The following is a 19862-nucleotide window of genomic DNA, read 5'->3' as shown; positions in this document are numbered from 1 at the left end:
GACGTAGCGTTTTCGTCAGCAGCTACGTTGCCTTTTATACCTTTATGGCCAGGTACCCAGCATAGGATAATCGCTTGGTTGCAGATATATGCGGAGCACAACAAACTATACAACTCATTCAAAACGGGATTCTTATGCTTTCGTAAGCTAATCAGCGCTCTCACGACACTTAGCGAGTCTGTAAAGACAACAGCCTTAGCGACATTTGTGCGCCTTATGTGTTTAATAGCCGAAAGTACACCGTATGCTTCTGCCGTAAAGATACTGGTGTGTGGGTTTAGTGGCCCTGATGTTGAAAATGAGGGTCCGAGAGCTGCGTAAGCAACACCAGCAGGAGACTTCGAAGCATCTGTGTAATATTCGTCACAAGAATACTTCTCTTTAAGTTCAATAAAATGTGACTGTATGTGAGCCTCAGGTGCGTGTTTAGGTAATTCTACGAAAGAGATGTCACATTGGATAGTTTGCCACTCCCAAGGCGGTGGAAGCCGAGAGGGCGCCATTAAGACATTCTCTAAAAGAGAGACCCCTGTTTTTTCTGAGAGTGCTTCCAACCGGAGGGACAGAGGAGGCCGGACACATGGGCGGTTACGGAACAGCCTGGCCATGGAGGAGTCGTTAATAATTGAATGACATGGATGATCCACAGCTGATTTTACCTTCAAGGCATACGAAAGACTTAAATATGTCCTTTGGTAGTATAGGGACCATTCATTAGATTCGGCGTAGGGGCTTTGCACAGGGCTAGTCCTAAAGGCACCTGTAGCAAGGCGAATGCCTAAGTGGTGGACAGGATCTAGCATTGTTAGAGTACTAGGTCCTGCAGAATTATAGACTATGGCGCCATAGTCAACGCGTGTTAGTATTAGACTTTTGTACAGCTTTAATAGGCATCTCCTGTCACTTCCCCAAGCTGTGCGTGACAACAGCTTCAGAAGATTCATAGTCTTGAGGCACTTTGCCTTAAGATACTTCAGGTGTGGCACAAAGGTTAGCTTACTGTCTAGAAGGATCCCTAAGAATTTGTGTTCACAGCTCACAGATAACTGTTCTCCATTGAGATTGATTACGGGTTCCGCCAGTATACCTCTCTTATTAGTGAACAGGACGCAGGTACTTTTTCTCGGATTGAGCTTAAAACCATTTTCGTCCGCCCACTTAGACAATTTATTTATGCAAAGCTGTACATGTCGCTCACAGATACTTAGATTACAGGATTTAAAACCTATCTGGATATCATCTACATATACAGAATAAAACATACTATGTGGTATGGCAGTCTGAATGGAGTTCATTTTGACAATAAAGAGAGTGCAGCTCAGCACACCTCCTTGTGGAACACCAGCCTCTTGCGTAAATGGACGAGAGAGAACGTTACCAACTCTAACACGGAAAGTGCGATCCGAGAGGTAACTCTGAATGACGCATAGCAAGTTGCCTCTAACTCCCATTTCAGACAGATCACGAAGGATTCCAAAACGCCAGGTTGTGTCGTATGCCTTCTCCATATCTAAAAATACGGACAGGAAAAACTGTTTGTGGACAAAGGCATCACGGATATTTGTCTCGATGCGGACAAGGTGATCTGTTGTGGATCTACCCTCTCTAAAACCGCACTGTAAGGGATCGAGTATCTTGTTGTTTTCAAGAAAATGGATGAGGCGACGGTTAATCATTTTCTCAAATAATTTGCATATACGACTTGTCAGAGCTATGGGCCTATAACTGTCGGGTGAGGAAGGGTCCTTGCCCTCTTTGAGAATGGGGATTACGATTGCTTCTTTCCAGGCAAACGGAATGTATCCTGCGGAGAACATAGAATTGAAGAGTGACAGTAGTGTTTTTTGGGTTTCGGGGTGTAAGTGTCTGATCATCTCATACATTATCCTGTCACTTCCTGGAGCGGACTTGTTGCAACTGTTTAGTGAGGCCTGGAACTCAGCCATTCCAAATGGACGATTGTATGCTTCATTGGATGAGCTGTTCCAACCCAATTTCATCTGTTCTGCTAGTCGCTGGTATTTTAGGAATGTATCTGTGTAATGAGATGCACTAGAAATGTGCTCGAAATGTGCTCGAAATGTGCTCCTAGACAATCTGCCTGATCCTCCAGAGTGTCTCCTTGTGTATTTAATAAAGGTAAGGGATGAGTTTCGCGGCCTTTTATTTTGTTAACCCTGTTCCAGGCTTTTCGTTCGTCTGTATACGAGTTAATGCTGCTTATGTAGTTTTTCCAGCTTTCTCGTTTAGCGCGGCGGCGCGTTCTTCTACCTTGCGACTTGATCGCCTTGAAATTAATCAGATTCTCTGTGGTTGGGGAGTTACGGAGGAGGCTCCAAGCCTTGTTCTGCTTTTTCCTGGCTTCCCTACACTCCTCATTCCACCATGGAATACGTCGTTTCGAGGGCAACCCATTTGTTTGGGGAATGCATACTGATGCAGCCTCAACAATGAACGCTGTTATGTATGCTACTGCGTCGTCTAAGCTAAGTTCAGAGATATTATTCCAGGGCAGCTGTGTTAGTTCGCGAAACTTTGTCCAGTCGGCTGAGTCAACTTTTCATCGAGGAAGATGTGCATGACACTCACTTTGTTTTTTAAGGTTTAGAACGATGGGGAAGTGATCACTTCCATAAGGGTTATTAATGACATCCCACTCCAGATATGGCACAATTGTACTAGATGCTATGCTTAGATCTATCGAAGAAAATTTTCTGTGTGTAGAGCTGTAAAATGTTGGCTTTTTCTTGTTCAGCAAGCAGGAACTTGAAGAGAACAGGATGTTTTCTACAAGCCGTCCTCTCGCATCACAGCGAGAGTCGCCCCACAGTGGGTTATGCGCGTTTAGATCACCGACGACTATGTAAGGGTGATGCAGCTCATCAATAAAGCTTTGAAATGTTGTGCTAGAGAGTTGATAACTTGGGGGGATGTATACGGACGTGATAGTAACTAGTTTATTGAATAGTACTGCTTGGATAGCAACTGCCTCAAGAGGAGTTCGGAGTTGCAGTTGCCGACAAGCAACGCCTCTGTCTACTATTATTGCTACACCGCCGGACGATGCAACAGCATCATCTCGGTCCTTCCGGAAAATAGCGTATTCCCTAAGAAAGTTTGTCTGCGTAGATTTAAGATGTGTCTCCTGAACACACAGCACTTTTGGATTGTATTTGTGTAAGAGTTCTTTGATATCATCGAGGTTGTGGATCAGGCCTCTCACGTTCCAGTGTAATATTTGTGTATCCATCTTGTTTGTGTTTATGTGCTGTGTGTCAAGAGATATCACTTAGGTTGGTTCAAGGGACCTTTCCAGGCCCCTTGATGCGGGGTATTTCTTTTTTGTTGGCGCGCTCCAGGGAGCAACGCCATGCCTTCGGCGTCTGAGACGCCGGAGAAGTTTTTGTTACATCCATCGCCTCGTCAGAGGCGCTGGATGACGCCCGCTCAGCGGGCACGCGCGGGGGTTTTTCGGGCCTGTCTGCGCGAGCAGTGGCCCTGGGACCGGCAGGCTCGGAGGTCTGCTGGCCCTTCGTCGTAGGGGGCGGAAGAGCCGTGGCTGCTCCCGCCAGGGGGGCTGATGGCGTAACCGCCGTCACACTCCGTGTGACTTGCGCGGCCGCCTGAAGATGTAGCGCTGCCCCCCGGCGCGCCACATCGGTGTAGGAAGGACTAGAGTGGTTGTGGAGAGCGAAACGCTTACGTGCCTCTGGAAATGATAGGTTCAGTTTTACTTTCAGTTCTATGATTTGTTTCTCTTTTTTCCAAGTAGGGCATGATCGAGAGTAGGCGGGGTGGTCTCCTTCACAGTTGGCACAATGGTTTGTTGATGTACAGATGTCCGAAGCGTGTTCAGAAGAACTACACTTCGCACAAGTAGCACGTCCTCTGCAGTTCTGTGACCCATGCCCAAAGCGCTGACACTTGAAACATCGACGTGGATTTGGGATATACGGTCTCACGCGAAGCTTACAGTAACCGGTTTCTATTGTTTCAGGTAGGTTGCAGGTTCCGAAAGTAATGATTATGTGTTTGGTAGGTATTTGCTTGTCATCTCGCCTCAATGTTATTCTTTGAACTTTGACTACGTTTTGGTCTTGCCATCCTTCAAGCAGTTCGCTTTCACTCAGTTCAAGGAGGTCATCTTCTGAGACGACCCCGCGCACTGTGTTCATTGATCTGTGTGGGCCCACTGAGACGGGAATTTCCCCAAATGCTGCAACTTTCGACAGTTTGTCATACTGCACTTTGTCCCGGAGTTCCAGAAGAAGATCGCCACTTCCCATCTTCGTTACTTTATAGCCTGGGCCAATTGCTTCAGTGAGAGATTTAGCTACAACAAATGGTGAGATCATTCTGACTGTTTTCTTATCGTTCTGACTATGTACAACGTGGTATTTTGGGAAAGATTGTTTTGGCTGCATAAAGAAAGTGAAAGTCTCATCGGTGCGCCCCCTCTTCAGGGAGCCATCAGGTAGCGGAGGAAAGTTATTTGCCATATAGAGCAGGGAAATTCGGCGGCGATGGTGGCCACCCACCACCGAGCCCAACAAGGGGACGCTACAAGGTTGGAAGAATACCTGCAGACGCCAGCCATGCATCGCCGCTATAACCTAATATATATATACCCAAGGCAGGATATATTACACACGGTTAACCCTAGCCGCCAGGAAATACGGAAGTAATAAGAAGTGAAGAGAAGACAGGAAAGATGGAAAAGTGGGAGAGAAAGACGAAGATTGGAGAGGAGGACAGGAAAAGGCGACTGCCGATTTCCCCCGGGTGGGTCAGTCCGGGGGTGCCGTCTATGTGAAGCAGAGGCCAAAGGGGTGTGTTGCCTCCGCCGGGGGGCCTTAAAGGTCCAAACACCCAGCATTAGCTCAACCCCCAGGATCCCCCTTTCCCCAGACACGGCTAAGCCGCGCACGGCTACACGCGGGAGGGTCCGACCCTCGTGTGCTCGGGTCCGTGGTGTCGCAACACACCAAACGCCTGCTCACGCAGACGCCCCTGCGGGGGTCACCTGGTGGGAGAATCTTGACTACATGCAAGATGGCAGCCAGGATACTTTCATATGGCACCATACCTTCACCTTGAGAAGAACACCAAACAGAGAAGAACGTTAAGACTAAACTGGTACATTAACTTTTTGCAATTTGCTCGGCGTTTTTATCAACGGAAAGAGACTAAATGAAGAAAAATTTTTTTAATGCGCAAACAGAGCGACCTGTGACATTTGCGCAAGTGTGACCTCACAAGCGACGTAGGCGGTAAAGCAAAAAATAACCACTAACACCACAGAGTATGCCGCGGCTCTATGTACATTAGCGGGCGACGTGTGCAGAGTTGCAAAGAAAACAATGCGAAAAGGCGTTGACCGCCTGCGCCGCGACAGACAGCTGTTTAGTGCAGCTCGGGAAGGTGTGGCATCGTCAAAATTACTGGCGCTGTTCTCTTGCGCAATGAGAGCCCGGAATCTCGGCAGGAGTCCTGCACTTATTACACCGCAAGAGTCCACCAACAAACGCCGATTCTAGCGCAGCCCTCTTTCACCTGGTTTCTGATACATTTGAGGAATAACGTTTACGAACGCGGCCGCAAGCGAATCGACCGGCGCAAGCGAATTACGAGTCGTCATCTAAAGTTACGGTGCGGCGTGCCCAGATATATACGCCCACTTTTAAAGCACCCGAGACGTTCGGATACATCTTTGACAATATGTACCCTCGCACGTTCGACGCTGACACCAGCGCACTCGTAATCTCGATCAAGGAAGTCGCACTGTCAAGTTTAAATAACGAGCCCATTCAGTAAGAACAAATCAAATGCTGGGAACGGATGGTACAAGGGTGGCCCAAGATAAACCGAACCCAAAGCTAGTGAAGAACACATGAACTGTAAGGCGTATTTTACTAAGCGAAACGTCGTTCGTGCGGTGCCAGTTGCTTTACGAAAAACTGGAAGATGTCGGTAATGTATGACGCGCTGAGTTCACTGTGTATCTGTAGATAATGGGTCCAATATCGGACCCATTCTGGTCCCCGACACAGCGCACCATACTCCAGATGGGTTCGGTTTATATTGGGCCACGCTAACCGTAGTACATAACCATAGTACATTAAGGTCATTATCTTTTCCTAGCCAAGTAAACTTGCAGAAGCATAAATAATGAGACGGACAAACGAGAGGGTATTCATATTTAGAAGCGCGCGAGAGCGTGCATGTCATGAGCACGTCATGGAAAGAGGGGGAGGGGGGGAGAGGCGGTGATGTAAGCGGCCGACACAAAAGGAGAGTATGCCCAACGGGTCTTAAGGACAACCTGACCTGGTCGGCAGCAACGCATGAAACTGCAGGAGTTGTATAGGGGGCACATGCACTGACGTTATCGAGGCCGCCATACTTTTGTACAGCCAGCACGGTGGAAAGCTAACTTATCTCGATCCGCTTATCTACAGTAGCACAGTGGAAGCTAAGCAACACTACGAAATGGCATGCGCCTATACTACATCATCCCAAATCCTTAAACCTGGTTGCCATGTTCACATAAAATCGCGCTCCTGCTCTAATGAGACGCGAATGCACGATGAATCTGAACGTGCACACGAAACGAACATCAAGCAACGCCGTATTTGAGGCCGTTAAGCACGGAGCGATATCACAGTCGAATGCATGCACGCGAACGGCCAGCGCACGTCCGCGTTCACGTCAACTCGATCGATTCGGCTCGGCGCTCAGCGTCTTCGAGCACATGTCGAAGCACTTCTGAGCGAACGGCGCGTTGCACAAACAGTAAGGACCACCGTCCATGGGGGACCGGTCACAGTTTAAAGCACTCTAAGTGCTAGCAGGAAACGCTTCGGCTACCCTGTTGCGGGAGTCCTAGACTGAGTGGTCTCTGCACAACCCACCACTGGAGCAAATAAAGTTTATTCGCTCTCGAAAGGGCAGCAGGCAGACGACCACGCAAACTCTGCTAAGACGCACGTGCACGCTACAAGTGCCATGCAAGCGCACGGCGATTGTTTACACCACGTAAGCACGACGAACGACCTCCACACTATACCAGTGGGCTGAAAGGCCATCCCATGATGACCGCGGATGCCGCCGGGGGCGCGTATTCACAAAGCTCCGCTTGCCTAAAAGTGTCTGCACACTAGCCAAAATTCGGGTGCACGTCACTTATTAAAGCGATACCAGCGACAACAAAACGATCGCTCAGACGATGGCCAATCGCGGTTAGCACTTACCAAAGAGGATTGGCCGTGAATAGGGGTCAAGGATTCATATTCACTAAAGTTCCAAGAGCATTGCCTGATCGGCCAGCGTACAGCTTCTAATCGTAGACAGCACTTACATAAAATAAGCCTTGTGAATACCGGCACAGAAGTATTGCGTCCACCGCAATGTGTCCATCACCCGGATTGGCTGGCGCCTAGTTTTATAAACCGCTTTAACGTAAGTATATGCGATGATTCGCGAGCACGTGTACAGGCCCAAAAGCTGCGGCTAAGGGACATACATGAAGCTGAGTGTAACGGAGCGAAAGCAAAAATTTTCACAAATAGCCACAGAGCTTTTTTTTATTAGTAGTATTACTTTTTAATTTGCCTAGGTTGACACATGGCATAATGTCCGAATCAAATTACATATAAGCATGGAAGTCTGTTTCATGCAGATACTGCAAAACCGACGTATAGAATCTATTGTCAATGGGCCATGGTTCATGGTCCTTAGGTAAGTAACTGCTCAATTTCGCACCCCCATGCAGGTACACTTACGCGGTCTGTCTTTCTTTGACAGCGCTTAGTCTAGGGAAGAGCAGTATAAGAAACGGTGCTCTTGCAAAGAAAACGCGTCGCACCATTATAGAGAAGGAACTCCGTGCTCGCTATCGCGCATAGATAGCGGTGATGGTGGCGCGCCTGTTAAACACGTGATCTCGTAGTTGACAGACGCCGGGACTGCAGCCGGATTCCGTGACGTGTCTATTCTACCGTTGATAGGCCGGATGTCAGGTGCAGTTTCCTTTGTGTCAATTTCAGTGGACGTGAGAACAGGGGCCGCATTTTGTAACGATCCCTTCTCGTTTTACAGCGAAGTTGTATATGGCTAGTTTCCAGCGGATCGATGTCCGTATATAGACGAAAAACCGTGGGCCGATCCCGAAGATAGTGAAATACCAGGCCGATCCGCGGCAGAGGTGCAGCAGGCTTCAAGCACTCCGCCAACTTGCAAAAATAAGCTTAACGTCCTGGTTACAAATACAATCCGTAACAGATATTGAGCTGATAAGAACGGATACTACAGTTTGACCCGCGTTTGCCATGTCTACGTTCGCACCGCACTCTCTTCGTCGGCGTTACAAGCGCTTGCGTATCTCCTTCCGCTCTCCCGTGGTGGCGGTCCCGTCGTCCACGCGATGTGTGCATAAAAATCACGGCAAGTGAGTCCATGCCTATGTTCAACATTATGTCACCTCTGTGTTGTATGCTAAACAGCTTCGCTGGTCATCCACCTTTCACAGGTTGGAATGGCTCGTGATTTTTTTTTTTCCATTCTTTCTGACCTTCGTCAATGGAGGCCTCGCACGAAGCCGTGCCCCCACTATCGCCAGTATCGGCGACTCGGCGCGACGGACGATAAGAAATGAACAGAATCGGAGGAGAAGCAGAAGTAACGTCTGCGTAAATAGTGCTACGGGGTATGCTCCCACTGACGAAGAGCTGAGCAGGAAGAAGACGAAGACGACGATTTAGAAGCTAGCGCGGGCTGTTGCCTCTTGGCCAAGCGCAGCGTATTTTCCTTGTAAATATATTTGTACATAGCTTGTCGTCTGCGTCTTTCTACGTAACATATTTGGTGGAGGTGCGGGGTAAGACGATGCGGGACGGGGCGGAATCGAAGAAGCCGGATGGGTATCAGGGTGATGGGCCGAGCAGATGGTGTGAAGGCCCATGTTTTCGAACTCCTGGCGGACAACTGCCTGGATCAGGGAAACCGTGACTGCCGGTGCGTTGGTGGGGCTGGAGTCGAAGGCAGCCGGATAGGCGGCCTCAATCTCACGCCGAACGATCTTGGTAATATCGCCGGTGTTGTTGGGACGAGGAGCGTCGGCACAGGAAGAAGTCGCTGGGGTGTTGGGCAGACGGGCAAACTGCTGATCGATACGTCTGCTTTTAGCGAGTTCCAGGCGGCGGCACTCTTTGAGAACAGCATCCACCGTCGCGACGTTGTTGAATACGAGCAAGTTGAAGGCGTCATCGGCAATGCCTTTGAGGATGTGGGATACCTTGTCCGACTCAGGCATGTGTGCATCAACTTTGCGGCACAGAGCCAGGACGTCCTGAATGTACGTGACGTAGGGCTCTGTTGACGTCTGCACTCGGCCGGAAAGCGCCTTCTGCTTATACTGACGACCGCACACCAAGATTCTGCCAAATAATGGATCGCAGACTTCCACAGAACACTGAGATGGCGTGTAGATTAAAGTTACTGTATAGGCTCCTCTTAGGGAGTCAGAGATGCGCCAAGGTACGCCATCTTGGGCTACAAAGTTATGCGGGAAAGCCGCTCCCCGTACGCGTAGGAGACGCGCTCGCGCGACAATTCCAGCTGCGATTTTCATCATCATCATCATCATCATCACTATCATAATCTATTTTCCCTTAAGGACCCCTATCGGGGTATTACATAAGGGGGAGGGGGTTACAGAAGATATGAATAGCAACAAAGATATGGTTGCAATTTCCTACAAAACTGGGGATCCGCATGAGAACAAAAAAAAAAAGGCCAAGGGGCACACTGAATACAATGCAAAAGCAAATCAGCAGAACAGTCACAATGTGAAACGGCAATCGCAAAAGAACGAAAACACACTAAAGTCATTATAAAGTTAGGGTTTGAGGTGATCAGTAAGCAGCGGTTTGAAGATAATGGGACATTGTTTGCGTGAGGGCCAATGAGCCAAAAGAGTCTATACATGTAGTAACTGCAGTGTAGGTGAGCCGTACAAGTAAAACGCAAATTGCCTTTTACAAAACGGTACAACGTGACAATAAAACGCGATTGTTTTTTTGCCGGTTATTTGGGCGTCCATGAAACGTCATCTGGTCAATTTTCAGCCACGCTGTATCTCTGTGGCCAGCTATCAAACATCCTTTTTTTTTAAACTCGCTTTTTTTTGTACTTCAATACTTATTTTTTGATGCCGCCAAGTACAAATGAACCTCAAGTTCTAGCCACCCTACCTCCATCAACACCCTGTTCAAAGAAGGGGGCGCAGCGCTCTACAACTTTTTCTGGTTTTCAAGATGAAATCCAGGCAAGCGGATATAATGGCAGGGTCAGCTCTCTCTCTCTCTCTCTCTCTCTCTCTCTCTCTCTCTCTCTCTCTCTCTCTCTCTCTCAAGTTTGGGGTAACCAGTCTGAAGTCGGGGGGTAAAAGAAGCCCGTAGTCTCGTATGAAAATTTCACACGATCCCTCGTATCTCGTGTGATGTACAAGTGTGGTCAAAAGGAGGGATGGGTGGGGTGTACATATAATAGCAGGTCAACTTGCTGGTTGCGCAAACATTTGAATGGTTTCTTTCTTTCATTCTTTCTTTTTTCTTTTACGTAAGATTATATCTGTACGTTGAAATTCCGGCACGAAGTGAAAAGCAACTATGAGACAAAAAAAGAAAGAAAGAAAAAGAAAACTGATGTTGCGCCTTGCACTCGCTATCTTTTCATTTTAGTATTTCTTTACGGCTCGTTTAAAACTCAATCCGCGACACAAAACACGCCACAATAGTAAAAATGCACCTGAAAAAGCTTTTACATCTGATAAATTTTGAATATTATTCTTCGCTTTCAGTTACACGGCATTTCATAAACTTCTGCAATACTCATGTGACCTGGGCAACATTTACGCGCCCAACCGTAGTTTAATATGCGTTCACAGAACGGCGATATCAGTTTTTGCCATGGAGTTGAGTTACAGAGTCGTAAACTTGGGTGCTTCTTTGGCACTGAAATCATCCTATCTTAGCAACTCTTTATAATGTCTCAGGTGCTGAAATCTAAGAATACTGGGGCCTACGATAAATGAAATTTGTTTCTTTTAAATGTAACAACTTCGACTCAAAGCAGCTCAGAGGTTTCCGAGTGATCATTTCGCATGGATTCGAACAGGCAGGGATCGAACTAAAACTCAACAACGTCCTCTCAACGACGTCCAAGCACAACGAGATCCTAAGGAACCAACACAGACCCATGATCACGCGGCGCCGGACGCATCTCGCGCAGCTATAGGCATCAAGTTGGAAATACGGTTCTTAAATCTGTTGATAACCACAGCCGTCAAAATTCGAGCGCTAAGCTTGAACCTATACGAGAGATTCGTCCTTGTTTCTGATCTCGGTGAACTTTGCATTTTACGCCAACCTTCTCTCTTTTTTCTCTCCCAACTAGTGGTCGGCCACTTCCGCCGTAGACTTTCCAGGCGCACAGAACAAAAGTCCCAAAGGCGAGCGAGCACAGAAGACCGGATACGAAACTTTCTAAAACTTCTTTGTTTACACGAACTCAACGCGAGCGGGTCGAATAAAGTCGAGAGTCGAGGTGACCCGGCTGCGTTTCATGAATCCTGCCAAGCGGGTCTGGCGAGTCAACCTCCCACCTGCAGGCGGGTGGGCAGAGTTACTAAACTTTAAGGTTGACTGAACTTAAGTTGACTGAAACCGCCTTGACACCCGCTCGGCCCGACGTGGCTGTGGGAATTCTGGCGACAACGTGCGTTTGTGACGCGTTCGCGGAGAAAAACAACTGTGAAAGACGCGACGCGCGACAAGGCAGGGAAAAACAAGCCAGGTATAGGGTAGGGCAAATAAATGCCCACCCACGCTGCCTGGTTAGCCCCGCGTCACCAAGAAAGACGTGCTCAAAAAAGTTCGTGCCTGTAGCGCGGCGCATACGCATCTTTTATTCGGGCTCGTTTAACCAAATTTTCCCTTCTTCCTGGGGCAGCGCCAAGGGAAGCCAAGTATCCTCAAGTAGCCTCGCCAAAGACCTCGACAAAATTCGCAAGGTTATTCTCGTCTCGCAGCCCCAGTAAGTGACCCTGCACGCCTGATCAAAGCAAGTGAACAAAGCACTCGAGAGCGCTGATGAGCATCAAAAGGCTCTGCCATGTCAGCGTGACGTCAGGGCAAACAAAAATCGATTTGCGCTTTAGAATTCAGAGTACAACAGAGCGGATCTAGTGGGCACAGAGACGCCAGTCGGCGGTGAGCACATTAAATCATTTTCTCCTCATAGTTCTTTGCCAAGCAGGGAACCGCGAATGAAAAAAAAAAAAACGGTAAAAACGGGTTGCTCGAGTTTTTCTAGCTTGGCGCCCTTTTTTTTTTCATTTTTCCCCCTTTAACTGAATACTTAGCAAGAAACCGTCTGCATATTCAAAAGCTTTCAGCTAAAAGCAACGTAGGAATTCCCTCATACAAACGCGACTGCCGCCAAGCATATAGGCGCTGCGATATTAGGGAGTTTTAGAAAGAGCAGGGCGTTTTATATTTCGCGCATGCAAAGACACGGGACGCAAACCGCCGGGCTTACAACATAACCGCAAAGGTGCACAAAAGAACGCAAGCCGGGCATGGCGTTTCGCGTACGCAAAGGCCTCTTTGGGTAGCCAAACCCGTCTGCATACGCAAAAACTAAAAACTCCCTTTTGTACCAAAATTAGCGTACGCTAATCACACTTCATACAAAAGAACCCAAGCCTATAGTTTCGGTTTTGTACCTGCGAAATGTCGCCGACCCTGCGCGAACGCCGAGCCGCTTGGGTACGCTATTTATAAAGCTCTAATCTACCGTACATGTAGCACGCGACTAGAAAGGTGGTAGCACTAGAATCACAAACAGAAGTGCCACGCGTGAACGAGCGGATGAGACCGCGGGACATCATCGGGTGCTTCTAGCATGGCGTCTTCCCCATTGAAAGGCGAGCACTGAAGGGCTACAGCCGAATCCCTGCAGACCGCGAGCGCGGCGAAGTCATTCCGACGGCGAAGCGCGGCTTCGGCGATGAAATCCTAAAACGGCGCACGAGCTTTTACTACAAAGCCTCGCCGAGGAAGGAAGTACTTTTTCGGGGCAATGATGACCTACGCAAGCTAACGCCATCCCCGCTGGGACAAACGGAATCCAAAGGAAGCCAAATAAGTATAGAGAGCGCGAACGCGTTTGGAGCATGTAGTCCCCTACACGGTCACCCAAAGTCGGCTGTCAAATTTGCACCGGTCGTTCACTGCTGCAAAAGGTCAAAGTTTACGCGTTTCGCTGAAAATTAAAAACAATACTGCGTACGAATTATGAATAATCAGATGGGCGTTTCATGCACGTGGTGCAAGCCGCACCTGTGTTATGAGCGATGCGGTATGTCGAGCAGCGAATGAATTTTGAACGCCCCCTAGGGGGTGGGGGGGCTTCTTCGACGTGCGCCGAAATCCAACGCGCGGGCGCTTTTCCATTATGCCTCCATCGGAATGCGGCCGCCGCGGTCGAGAATCGCTTGCCGCTTAAGCGCAGGTATGAGTGTCTAGGTTTTCGTTGCCAAAAGACGCAGTAAAGAAATTCCGGATGATTTTGCTAAACGCGAGCAAATCAACACAAGACGTGCATCGCTCTGAATATACTTCATTCGCACGCGAAATTCTATTAACGCAATTTTCAACCCCCACAACCCACTGATCCAGAAATCGTGATCGACCCGTAAAACCGAGTCCGCGTGGGAAAATGGCGGCACCCATGCCTCTCACTTAGGGACGCATTCTAACACACCGCGTGTTGCTTTCGCTCCTCTAACCTCGCCTCGGCAGGAAGATCTCATACGTGAAATGTCTTGTGCGGTTCCCGACTACAACTTGACATTAAGCATCTCTAAGCCTGGCAAACCATGTCACGTCTCGTCGGGTCTTAAAGGGATCGACAGCCAATTATTATGGTAGCAACGGAAAGCTTACCGCGGTCAGAGTGTCCAATTCTACAGTTGTAGCGCGAGAAAACACCGTGAAACATTTTTTTATCAGAATTTTCCGATCTACAGTCGCGATCGTTACCATAAGTCGCACGCTGGAAGCGGTTTTATAGCTAGGTGAGCGCGGTAGCGACTGTACGTCGGCGTTGGTGGGAAGCGCACGACAAGTGCGGCCCTAGCTGTTAGGCAGTAATATTCTGTTTATCAAGCCGCTCGATGTTGCTGCGGTTCATGTTTTCTTAAGCACTGAATTATGTCTGCAATAACAGGAACGTGCTTCGGTGGTTTCCTGTCCAACTGCTTTGGTCATAGCCGGCGTTCTCTTTAGCCAAGCCAAGTTTTCGAAAGCCAAACGAAGCTTTTACGCCAGCAGTGGTATTTCATGTAGTGCCTGCCAACGTTACTATAGTCGTATACAACTTTAGAAAAAAGGGGAGGCCCCGCCCAGATGACCGAAGCGGCGAAGTCACCGGCCGTCCGGCACATGACGTCGGTCCAGAGTGCACGCCCATTGGTGGATGTCGTGTGCATCCGCCTCGGAAGAGTAAACGCCCCCTTTTTTCTAAAGTTGTATCCGACTATAGATTACTTTCAGTTGTCAAACTCCGCCGCAGAACCTGACCCCTTTCTGTCGCGCCCGCGGGGTGGCGCGCGCGACACTGTCGGCCCGAAGGCGGGTGGTGCGAACAACGTTTGTGCGGGTAGACAGAGACGCCGATGCGTGCAGAAGCGTGCCACGTTTCACTCGTGTTTCTTATTTGTGTAGCAGGAAAATGCTGCTCGCCTTGTGAGCAAACATGCCTGCAATGGATCAATGAAACGGCAATGAAACAAGAAAAAACACGAGAAAGAGACGAAGTGATAGCTAGGGAGGGTGCAGCGCTCTTCCTATCACTTTGTCTGTTCTCACTCCTGTTTTTTTTGTGTTATTAAATGTTTGCGAGCATTCTACGTCAAAATAGTTTACCAGACCACCGCCTTTGAACTTCGTGCGCATTTCCTAAGGGATATAAAATTGTTACATTAATCATGTCAGGTCATCAAAGATTTTTTCGAACTGCTGAACTTGACAGAACAAAATGCAATTCAAAAGAACCTGAAGCTTTTTGCATCACAACAAACGACAAAGTCACTGCGAGTAACTCTGATGTAGACTAGACATTGTCGATGATCTGCCGCGTCCAGGTGTGCTCTATGTTTCGACAGCCAAGTTACATCAAGATCCGCTGGAGGTAAGGCACACTGTTCACATTTGTTGTGACTACATTCAGATTGTACTGTTTGCTAGGAAATTCCTTCTCATGTTTCTTTCAGCAATACATTAGACTAGTGCGTTCCTTCGGTTGAGATGAGTCCCATCCTACTATAACTAACTTCACGCAGATATTCCGCCTTCTAAGCCTGTATACACCTGTTAAAACAGCGCTACGTGGTAGTGTGGACGGTGTGCCAGGACCTGTGCTCGTCAGCATCAACAACACATTCAAGCAGACGAGAGAAGCCTGCAAGTAAAAAAAGTAGTCTTCGCAATGCCATTGAGGCGACGTTGATAAGTTGCCTGGAGCGAAGCAGCTCACCAGAGTGTGCTTGCAATGAGCATAGCAATGAGCAATGAACATAGGGGACAATGTTGTTTATTATCTGTGTGGATATATTATTCGTAAAGTCACAAAGGGCGCCCCATGTTATCTATGCATAACGGACATAAGCTTTGAAACCCCAGCAGTTGGCTGTGACAGTTACTTGAGTGCAGAAGTCTCAAGCAAGGTTCCTTAAAGCACCCGACGCCAAAGATGCTGGGCTTTATGAAGACTGCTAACAAAAGTGTGTCGGCTTCACTGGATGAGGCAGGCCTTTGCGGAGAGATATTTTGGAAGGTTTTAGATTATCTAGAGGGGTGCTGCCTCCCTCTTCTTGGTTGTGCAGCGCATATGTTCGCATTCACGTGCGAAGTACTCAATTTCTTCATTGTTATGCGGATGCAGTTTTACTCCAGGGATGCAAACTGTCGACTAGAAAGCAGTCACAAGGTAGCTGTAGCAACCAAGAAAGCGCATCTTTTGTGAATATCGATGCATAATGCTTAGATTCATCAATCCGGCGTTGTACTGGTCCTATTTTTTTTTTCATGTGTACATAAAACATTTCACTAACGAAAAGCCTCACTGTCCTCTTCATTCACCTATTAGCTGCTTTTTACAGAGTGCACAATGTAAAAAGGCTATTCTTTGAATATTTAGCGCCACGAAGTGCAGCAAACAAAAAAAAATTGTGGCATTGAGTCGGCGGCGCGCTGCTGCTTTGGGAAGCTTGCGCAGCCAACCGGGCCAACCATGGCGGCAGCGCCACCTCGCGAGAGGAGACGGCAGAGGGTCACCTTCTCGCGCCGCTCCCAGGCGGAGTTTTACAACTGAAAAGTATCTAGTAGCGATGGTGCCTGCAACCATTTACAGCTCAATTAATCGACGCCATTTTGTATCTCACAGGAAGGCCACAGAACTCGGGGTACGATCACTGGCAAATTCGCGCGCGTACAAAAGCAAACATTGTTAGCGTGAACATTATTATTATTATTATTATTTTGCATATAAGAGGCATAGAATAAAGCGCGAACACCTGTGTAATATTTTAAACAATAATTATGGTTTACCTAATTTACAGCCGACTTGCGTATAGTAATCTGAGTGCATTCATATCTGGTACCACTGTACGATGGTTTCACCGCCAGTTAGGGCGACATAGCGCTGTCCGCAACTTTCGGCGGTAATTTAAAGATTCTATTTCCCACTGAAATTGCGAACAGCATGCTCCATTCTGTGATTATAAATCATAGCCTTTCCATTTCCGTCAACATGCCGTGACGCGTTCTGTGCGGTTGTCGGTCCCTTTAAATACCGCACTGCAGAAAGCGTAACGCGAGGAGTTGATCGCGGTAACAAGATGCGCATTTATCTTGCCTAAAATGCCGGCCGCACTGTAAGCGTTTCTGTATCGACTCTTTGCTGGCGTAACACGAGAAGATGCTGTGCAGATGACAGGACGCAGATGAACAGAATGCCCTCATGCAGGTGTTCCGCGTTGCTGGTTGCCTTTGGCTGTATGTAGCTTCAGTAGCGACGCATATAGTCTCATTTTTTATAGAAACCCCCAGCGACCGGCGTCGGCAGCCTCGAGAAGCACATGAGAGAAGCGTAGCGCTCTTTCGTTAGCTGTGGTTCCATGTGTGAGTTATACGAAAAGCAAATTTGTTGCTCAAAAGTGTGCAAGAGTACGCAAGCGGCACACTTTTCGATGCCGTTCCAGTGAAGCTGCAGCGATCGTGATACTCGCGCTTGGTCTCTCGTGTTCCTATTTATCGAGAGGCCGGCATCGTAATAGTGCAACATCCGTAGCCCACTACTATATATAGTAGTGGGCTACGGATGTCGCACTGTTCTTCTCCCTGTACATGGCCGCGCATGTATACATGCGCGGCCATGTACAGGGAGAAATGGCGTTGCGCTGTGAATTTCCTTTCGTCGACAGATTAGGCCGCCACGCTTGCTTCCCGACAATGTGGTCTGGTCATCTCATGAACGTTGCTTTTTGTTTTGTTTTCTTTTTTTTTGTAGCTCTTTTGTGGAGGTATTCTGTAAGAGTCCACCTAGTGCATACGTCCATTTCGTCTGCTGTTGAAGTTCTGATTGGCTGAACTGCAGCTGCGCGTCCGCAGCAACCAATCGCCACTGCCAATCAGCAGTTCAGCAGCAGACCAAATGGACGTATCCACTAGGTGGACTCTTACAGAATACCTGCCCTGTACTCTCATGTGCAAAAGTATACACGACCAGTGTTTCCGCCATCCCCAAGCCTATTTTCTTCTCCTTCGATTTCTTGAAGTTGGAATTGAGGACTTCTGGCTAGACTTGGCATTGCGTACTTTCCAGTGCACTCGTCAAGTTCACTTCGTGCGTTTTAATTACGAATACATTCAGTTTTCTTTTTCGATGAGCATGTGGTCCTTTTGCTCACGGGTGCACGCACGCGTGTCGTCCTTTCCTATATTGAGCAGCGTTAAAGGACACGTCGGGATGAGGACAGAGAACAATCACCACCAACGTGGCGGTAAAAGAGAGGAAATGAAATGCGAGTGCTCGTGAGATTTCCGTCCGCTGGCTCTGAGCAAGGGACAGAGCCAGGTGACGGAGCAGTATTGTGGCGCTTACTTGTCGCTTCAACGTTCCTGAGAGGCGAACACAATTTAACGGTGTATTATATATATAGAACACCTCAAAAACCAAGAGAAGCTTAGCGCCGAGCAACTACTTTTCGAGGTAATTGTACCGTTGAACATTCGGAAGTTTTACAGAGATCCGATCCAAAGCGGACGCTATAGGCACTGCGTTTTACGAAGAAACTCCGCAAAAAGTTTGAAACAACCCGAGCAGAGTTGCGTTTTGCGCACGAGAAGTGCCGCTGACACTATTTTTGGCTATGCAAAGCCGCCTGCGACCGCTACTTCTAAACTCCTTGCCACCTTTGCGGAATGAAGACGACATTCGCGCACACACAACTTCAGTTGGGAGCGAAGATGAAAAGCGGCGTATTTTATACTTCACTCAGCGAGCTTTATCCTAAACAGAAAACAGCTTCTGTGTTACAGTCACCGTCTGTACCTCGCGTACCGAACAATTGCCGATCGCGTTGTCCGAATGCAGCAGGGAAAGCTACGCAGTGCCCGAGTTCCTCCTCCGTCCCTGATTAATGCCGACCTTCAATCTTGAAGTACCGCGGAGCGTTAGCGAAAACAGGGTCTGACAAACGGACAACAAACTAGGGGCAGATAATCTGCCCCAAATAATGCTGCGCTTAATGAAGTCCGGCCGTGTTAAGCCGGGCCCCGTAGAGAGGCGAACCACTCCCGCGCACTCCCATGTTTGGGCACGCGGCTTCGCTGGCAGCAGGTGCCCAAAGGGTGCCACCAATCACGGCTGGACGCGGGCCACGCTCGCCTCGCGGGAAATCGCGCGGCCGCCGCACTTGACCCCCGCGACAAACAACACGCCGGCGCGGCTTACGTCTCGAGCACACAAGGAGCGGGCTCTGTTTAGGCGAACGGCCGCGCGCCCCCCGAGATCCCGCACACAAACACCTCGCCCACACCGTGGCCCTAATGCCCGCTGATCAACACCATGGTCAGGAGGCGCAAGGTTACATACGCACGCACACATCCTCACGAGGTACACCAATGCCAAGGTCACACACACCTTTCAGCCCGCGAGCGCAGGAACACGTTGACAACGAGGTCAGACAAGCGAATTACGTCCTACATCAAACAGCCACAAATCTGCGAACGTTATTAGCGCGAAACGCACACAGCCTGCTCAACCTTAAGCCTGCTCGACCAAACGATTCATGTTGAGCGCTCTCTGAATTCGACACATCCGTACAGCGTGGCTGTACTGGTTATAGCGAATTACATAAAATTATGGCGTTTTACGGACGCAGTAAGTGAGGGGTAGAGAGCGAGATGCTCCGGATTAATTTCGACCACCTGGAGTTCAATGACGCAGCACGCACGTGTTGTGCCCAAAGCGTGGTAACGAGCGTCTTCGCACTTCGTACCACCCTCCTCGGATCGCCGCGGCCGCCGTGACCGCAAAATGGATCCGACACGTCTCGCTCAGCAGCAGCATCCGCTGACCCACCGCGGCGGGTCTCGTCGCGAACTCCGCACACACCGAATTCGGAGCGCGTACTACAACAAACAAACAAGCCTGCCGTCGTGCCTGTCGGCTAAGGCTTTGCCGCAAGTCATGCAAGTCTGAGTGAGGGAAAAGTGCACTGATAATATCCGAGACTC

At 48.7% G+C, this 19862-nt stretch overlaps 1 protein-coding gene and 1 pseudogene across 3 annotated transcripts in view; both read right to left on the bottom strand.

The window, feature by feature from the left end:
• The window catches only part of trio (trio Rho guanine nucleotide exchange factor), a 254652-nt gene that overhangs the window by 53435 nt on the left and 181355 nt on the right, over positions 1-19862 (bottom strand). The gene's annotated exons all lie outside the window — the stretch shown is intronic.
• On the bottom strand, positions 8150-8329 carry LOC135901656 (U2 spliceosomal RNA; annotated as a pseudogene).

This window comes from Dermacentor albipictus, chromosome 1, assembly GCF_038994185.2.
Source record: "Dermacentor albipictus isolate Rhodes 1998 colony chromosome 1, USDA_Dalb.pri_finalv2, whole genome shotgun sequence".
NCBI lineage: Eukaryota > Metazoa > Arthropoda > Arachnida > Ixodida > Ixodidae > Dermacentor > Dermacentor albipictus.
The sequence above is the reverse complement of the archived record's forward strand: the minus strand, read 5'-3'. Positions and strand labels throughout refer to the sequence as shown.